Raw genomic sequence first — 6,504 nt, 5'->3', positions numbered from 1 at the left:
GTCCTCCTGGAGGCCGCAGCTGGGCTGGGGGCTCATCTCCACTTCCTCCCCTGCTCCTTCCCACCCCTTCCTCTCCCTCCAGGCTCAAAAACAAACCCCCCCCACCGCCCCCACCCCCCCCACCCCCGCAATGGTCATTTAGGCCTGAGGGATGACTCCTGGTCCTGACTCCTCCTCCTGGTGGAAACCACCTTTCTCAGGGCAGTAACGCTTGGGTCCCTGCAGAAGGGGGCTGGGCAGGGGGAGCTGCAGGGCTGGGGCAGGAAGCGGGGACGGGGCCCATCTCGTGGAGGGGAGGTCAAGCCCGCTGCCCACCCCTCTCCAGGCAGAGCATCGCTGAGGAAGATGTACGCTGCCCCTCAACACCGGCCCAGGGGGCAGGACGGCCACATCCAGGCCAGTCTGAAAGCTGGAAGGTGCCTCAGAAAGGATCTGCATTAATGCTGACAGCACAGGAACAACAGCAATAGAAGGTAAGATAACAGTGATTCCTGGAGAGCCACTGAGGTCCAGTCACTGTCCATTTACTCCTCACCATAACCCCAGGGACCGGGCGTCCTCGCTGTGCAGATGAGGAAACTGAGGCACAGGGGGTTAAATAGCCTGCCCAAGGACCGACAGCTGGACAACAGTGGAGCCAGACCAGCCCGCTCCTCAAACAGGGGAGCACGGGGAGGCCCGGAGACGGGTAGCGACCAGCCCCAGGCCACAAAGCAGAGCAGAGGCAGGGCAGGCGCTGTGAGGGTGCTGACTCTCAGGGCTCTCTTTCCCTCTCCTCTGCTCCCGGTCAGGCTCTCCAGGAGGGCAGGAGTGTGCCTCGTCATTCCCGGGGCCCGTGGACTCAGGCCTGGGCCTCACCCTCCCAAGGCCCCAGCCTCCACTTGTGCCAAGAAAGAGCAAGAATGAGAGAAGTCAAGTCGGGGGGTAAATTTGGGCTGAGACTCCTGTCTCCTCTCCTCCATGGATACCCCCTCCATGCACCCCTGGAGCTGGCACCCAGATGAGTCCTTCCAGGGGAGTCCTCTGCCCCTCCCACCACTGCCCACACAAATTTGTCCTTTGTCCCATCCTGGACCCCCCCGCAGCCTCGTCACGCCCCTCCTTCTCCTGCTTAGTCCGCTCCAGCCACACTGCCCTCCTTTCTGTTCCCTGAAGACAACAAGCTCAGTCCAGCCTCAGGGCCTTTGCACTTGCACTTTGCACGTGCTGTTCCCTCTGCCAGGAACACCCTTCCTCAGACCTTCGTGTGGCTCACTCCTTTTGCCCTCAGCTCAGTGTCAGGGAGGCTTCCTCTCGCATCTAAATTCACGGGGCCACCTCCTCTGCTTGTCCCCCACAGCTTCCCTACCTGTTGCCTTGATGTTACTCATCCCTGTCATCATGCCTCTTGTTTGTGTGTCTGTGTTTATTGCCCATTTTCCCCACTAGGCTAGCAGCTCCACAAGGTCCGGGATTTTCATCTCGTCTGTTCCCCACTGTGTCCTCAGCCCCATAAATAGTGCCTGGCGCACCGCGGACTGAAGGCACAACCCCGAGGAAAGGTTGTGCTGAGGAAGGAAGCTGATCTCAGGGAAGTGCTGCCCTCCGCCCTCCACAGACACTGCCTGTTGGAAAGTGTCCTTGGATGCCCCACGGGCCTCTGTTTCCTCGTCTGTAAAATGGGATCGACACAACAGTCTTCCTTCTGGGTCATCACGAGGATTGAGTGAGGTCAGGTCTATGGAGCAGTCGCCCAGCGCCTGGCAAGTGGTAAGTGTTCTTGAATATTGGCAATGATTCCATTATTATTACCATCCTTGTCATTGTTATTGTTAGTCTTTTACCCCGACTCCAGGCTTGATGTCGTGGGCCGCTGTCTGACTGTCAAGGGAGGGAGGAGGGCTCGAGGAGAGTCTGGTCTCAGCACCAGGCAGTGTGGTCACCGCTGGCCCTTCAGGCCTCCCCACCTCCGGCCTTCTGCCTTTGCCGACACCCACACGGAATGCCCTCCCTGATGGGCCACCCATCGCCCACCCTACAAGCCCTTCCAGCCACCACCCCCCCACACACAACAGGCAGTGGATAACAAGAGTCAGCCCAAAAGGCGGAATGCCCCAGACACCATGCAGGTCTGCCTCTCACTCACCCACAGTCTCACACGGTGTCCCCAGCGAGTGAGCGGCTCTCCCGAGCAGAGAGTCCAGGAGCCACACTCCGCCTCCCGCCGTGGCTCCCGAGGTCTCCAGGCCTGTGTGCGTGAAGCCCACGGAAGGGGAAGGCGTGTGGTGAAATGGAACTGAGCCTCGTGACTGCTCCTACCCTCAAGGGAGGCCGGGGAACGTGGCCTGGCCATGCGCCTGGGAGAGAGCGGCAGCGGGGCTGTCACCGCTCCATGGTTCCTGCCTCAGGGAGCAGATTTCCCACCTGGGATCCTGGGACTGTCGGGGAAGGGTTTGCGGAGAAAGCACGCTCCATGCTGCTGCTGCCTCAGGGCCACCGTGGGCCCGGCGCTTGCTTCACTCTCTCTCCTGCCGTCCTCCCCCACGGAGGGTCCATCTGTCCCCGCATGAGATGAGAGACGCAGGTGCAGAGGCAGGGTAACAGCCTGAGGCAGCCCACCTGCTGGCGTGAGGGAGGCGGGCTTGAACTCAGGCCTGCCTGGCTCCGAAGCCTTACAGGGAAAGCAGAGAGCACCGAGGAGGGCGAGGTTTCTCTTCCTCTCCTTCAGGGGAGCAAGGATCCAGATGTGACAGGGTGAACGCAAGCAAGGTCATGGCACGGTCCTGGGGCACAGAAAGGACGCCGTGCACAGTGCATTTAATGCAGTCTTTACAGCTTGTCCCCTTCCCAGGAAGAGCCCCTAGCTGGACAGTTCACTGAATTATCCCCCCACCCCCCAACCCCCACCGCCCCAATAAAAACCCCGGAGGATCAAACAAGCCAATATCTCCGCGTTCCAGGAAATGATGGAAGAGAGCTTAGGCCAAGAACAAGGTGTCTGTTTCTCCATGGACCCTGGGGATAGGGAACACAGCCATCATTTCCTCCTCTGCTGACAGCCCCTCACTTTTCCACTGGGAACCATCCCTGCCTACTCTCAGCCTACATGGCGAGGGGGCGGGTGGAGTGGGCAGTTGGCACATCCCACCCCTGCTGGCCACCAGTGTCAGCTCAGCAGTGGGAACAGGACCCCTGAACAGGACAGAGCAACGTGGTGCCTTCCCCGGGACTGTCTGGGGCCTGGACAGAGAGGAGAGCTTTCAGCTGCACATAACAGGGAATGCAATGCAGTGGCTCAAACAATACAGGTTTATTTTTCTCTCTTAGGAAGAAGTTTGGGGGTAGGAGTTCACCAGCTTAGCGATGCCAGGGCTAGTGGGGTGACTTTTGGCCTTTTCCTCGTTGATGCAAGATGGTCCATGCTCTGTCATCATCTTGTGCTCAAGACAAGACACGGTGAGGAGGGGCAGCTCCAGCCACAGCGCCCCGTTATCAGAGCAACGCCCCTCCTCCTGCCGGCCCACTCGGGCTTACGTCTCCATCGGCCAGCACTGTGTCATGTGCCCCCCAGCTATAGGAGAGGCAGGGAAGATGGATTTTTGGCTACACAGCCTCTATCGGGGGAGGAGGCTGATGGCAACGGGCACTGGATTAGCCAACACCAAGGCCTGTAATGAGACCTTCTTTTTCCTTCATGACTTGGTTCTTTTGGGAGGTGGGGAGGGAATGAGAGGGCTGGCACTCAAGGCAGCCATCTTGCCACTAGACTTGAGAGGCCAGCTGAGAATGGAGCCAATTCTGGTGATGTTGTTTGAGACCCTAGATCCAGCCACACCTGAAGGCTGATACTCTTGGATGTAGCCATTACATGAGCAAAATAATAATAATAATAAAATATTATTATATTTTATTAAAATTTATTTTGTAAAAAATTTAACATATAAAAAATACACTTTATAGAATACCTTATAAAGTATTTTTATATGTGAAAACATATAATTTATATATTTTATATATGAGGGGGCTTGAGTGCCCTTAGGCTGGGCTTAACTTCTGTCTCTTGGGCAGGACGGACCTCATGGTAGAGGAAACAGCACTCAGAGTTTAGAATCGGGCCCCCGGGTTCCAATCCTGGTTCTGCCGTGAGTTTGATTGGGACCAAGTCATTTCACCCCTCCAAATTCCCGATGCTCACTCTGTGAGGAGGGCTGTGGTGTGGCCTGAGCCAATGTGGCGTGTGAGATGTCCTGTCACAGAGCAGGCCTCAGCACACAGTACCCACCTCCCTCCTGCCTCCCACTCACTTCCGTGAAGCCTGCGGAAGCTGGAGATGAGTTTCCCAGCTATGTTTTGCATTTGTCACATTTTCTCTTCTTCCTTTAGACCGAGCGAGCGCTCCTCGAGGTCACAGGCTATGCCTGGTTTATTTGCATATCCACAACTCATAGGCCTCAGGAAATGGTTGAATGAGAGGGTACAATACTTCATTCATCCATTTAACAAACATTTATTGAGCACCTGCTGTATGCCAGGTATATTGTATGCGGTAGGGACACAGAAGCGAGTGCCTTAGATACGGTCCGTGCTCTCAGGAGCTCACATCTAGTGGGGGAGACAGACAGCAAACGGACAAATAAATTTAACACTCGACATCAGATAGTAAAGTGCCGTGAAGAAACCACAGGGGACAGGGCTACAGAGTATGTCCACAGGGCGCCTGGGGAAGGCTCTGTGAGGGCAGATGCTCCAGCCTAGCTAGAACGATAAGAAGACACCCATGAGGGAACAGTGATGGGGGCGGAGCAAACAGCGGATATAAAGACCCCCAGGGTGGCCTCACATGACCTGTGGTGGGAAATGTCTGCATAAATGAACGAACCTGTCACAGCAACTCCTGGGCTTAGAACATTCCTCTCGCCCCCGTGTGGAATGAAAAAATGCCCCACTTGAGAAAACAGGCCAATTTGAGAATTTCTGTCACTCACAGAACTTCACCTGCTGCCAGCTTTCAGAGAACCGTTTCTGCCAAGGAGGTGATATCTGGGGGACACGTGCTTGCCCCCGAGAATCTCCAGGCCTGGCCTACTTGCTTCTACCTTCCGCCTCAGCCCCACTGTGTGCCAGGCCATCTACGTACTCACTTAATCCCCCCACGACCCTGCGAGGTGGGGGCTATTGTCTCACCTCCAAAGGCAACCCTGAGCTCTGGAAGGTGAAGTACTCGCCCAGGACCACTCAGTGGGAAGCAGGAATGAGCCCAGGATGTCTGAGGCCAGAGCCCAGTGAGCCTGGCGCCCTCCTGCGGCCGGTGTGTGCAGCAGTGTGGACTGAGACGGGCCCTCCACCCTCGGGGGCTCAGAGTCTGCTGGGTCAGGGCCCAGGCTGTGGTGTCACCCACATTTTCAACGCAATGCTGGCTTTGCACACACCAGCTGTGGTACCTTGAGCCCATCTCTTAGCTTCGCTAAAACTCAGCTTTCCTCAACCTCAATGGGTATCATAACACCCTGTTATTCATGGGTGATCATGTAGGAGGAGGTGCAGGTCCCGGCCTGTGGTAAGCTCTTGGTGAATGTTCCTTGCAGTGGTGACAACAGTAATAATAACATCAATTGCCTTCGCAGGTTAAGCCCTTGCTCTGAGTGCCAAGGGTGGTATGTTGACCCTGCGTCATCCCCCAGCAGCTACCGAGGTAGGTAGATGCTGTTAAACCCATTTTACAGGTGAGGAAACTGAGGCTCAGAGAAGCCCAATCCGACTAACTCGAGTCTGTTTTCTTCACCTCTCCATCTCTCAGTGCTGATGCGGTCAGTCTTGTCAATGCGGTTACTACTTGTCATCAGCAGCAGCATCCTCAGCGATTACGGGCCGTGTGTTCAGTGCCAGATGAGGACCAGGAGAGGCGATGCGGTGAAGGAGGGGTCAGGGACGGCTTCCCGGAGGATGCGGACGCGAAGGACGGGGAAGTCCCTCTGCTCACACACCTCCTGCTCAGCCGCTGCCTCTCGGCCCCGCAGCACTGCTACCCCACCCCCACTCCGACGGCAGGGACAGCAGATCACAGGGAGAGGAATCCTGCGAAAAGCAGGCTTCCAGCCAAGGACAGCTGCCAGATTCACCTGGGCCGGGCGGGAAGCTCTCTGTCAGGAAGCACAATACCCTTTGGCTTGAAAGAAAAGGGGTGCCGACTGGGCTATTTGCAGGCCTGGACAGGTTTCTGGGGAGAAGTTTCAGATTACAGCGTGGGGGCAGGGCAGCAGGGTGGGGGTGGAGAGGAAGGATAGGGGGCCCCTGTGGCCGAGGCGGCCAAACACCTGCTGCTTCCAGTCCAGGCTGGGTCCCCCTGCTGCCGTCCCCACCTCCAGGGCTCAGGGCAGGGGGGCATGGGGAACTCTCCCACGTGAGGCAGAGCAGACCTGGCAGAGACGGTGCAGCCAGCGGGCGAAGGCCTGAGGGTCCCCAGGGGCCCGGAGGTGGCCGTAGACACCCTGGGGAGTTGAAACCAGCAGGTCAGGGGGAGATGTG

The 6,504-nt window shown here is 57.1% G+C and overlaps 1 long non-coding RNA gene across 1 annotated transcript; it reads left to right on the top strand.

Moving 5' to 3' along the window:
• The first annotated feature begins 337 nt into the window (after positions 1–337).
• Positions 338–6,218, top strand: LOC147914255 (uncharacterized). Its single transcript, XR_015555516.1, has 4 exons — positions 338–473; positions 1,429–1,749; positions 5,604–5,671; positions 5,777–6,218. It is a non-coding gene; the product is annotated as an uncharacterized LOC147914255 (long non-coding RNA).
• Positions 6,219–6,504: the final 286 nt, after the last annotated feature.

This window comes from Ceratotherium simum, chromosome 21 (genome assembly GCF_057802395.1).
Source record: "Ceratotherium simum simum isolate JZ-2026a chromosome 21, ASM5780239v1, whole genome shotgun sequence".
NCBI classification, from domain to species: domain Eukaryota; kingdom Metazoa; phylum Chordata; class Mammalia; order Perissodactyla; family Rhinocerotidae; genus Ceratotherium; species Ceratotherium simum.
Note: the sequence above shows the minus strand (reverse complement) of the source record. Positions and strands in the feature narration are given on the sequence as shown.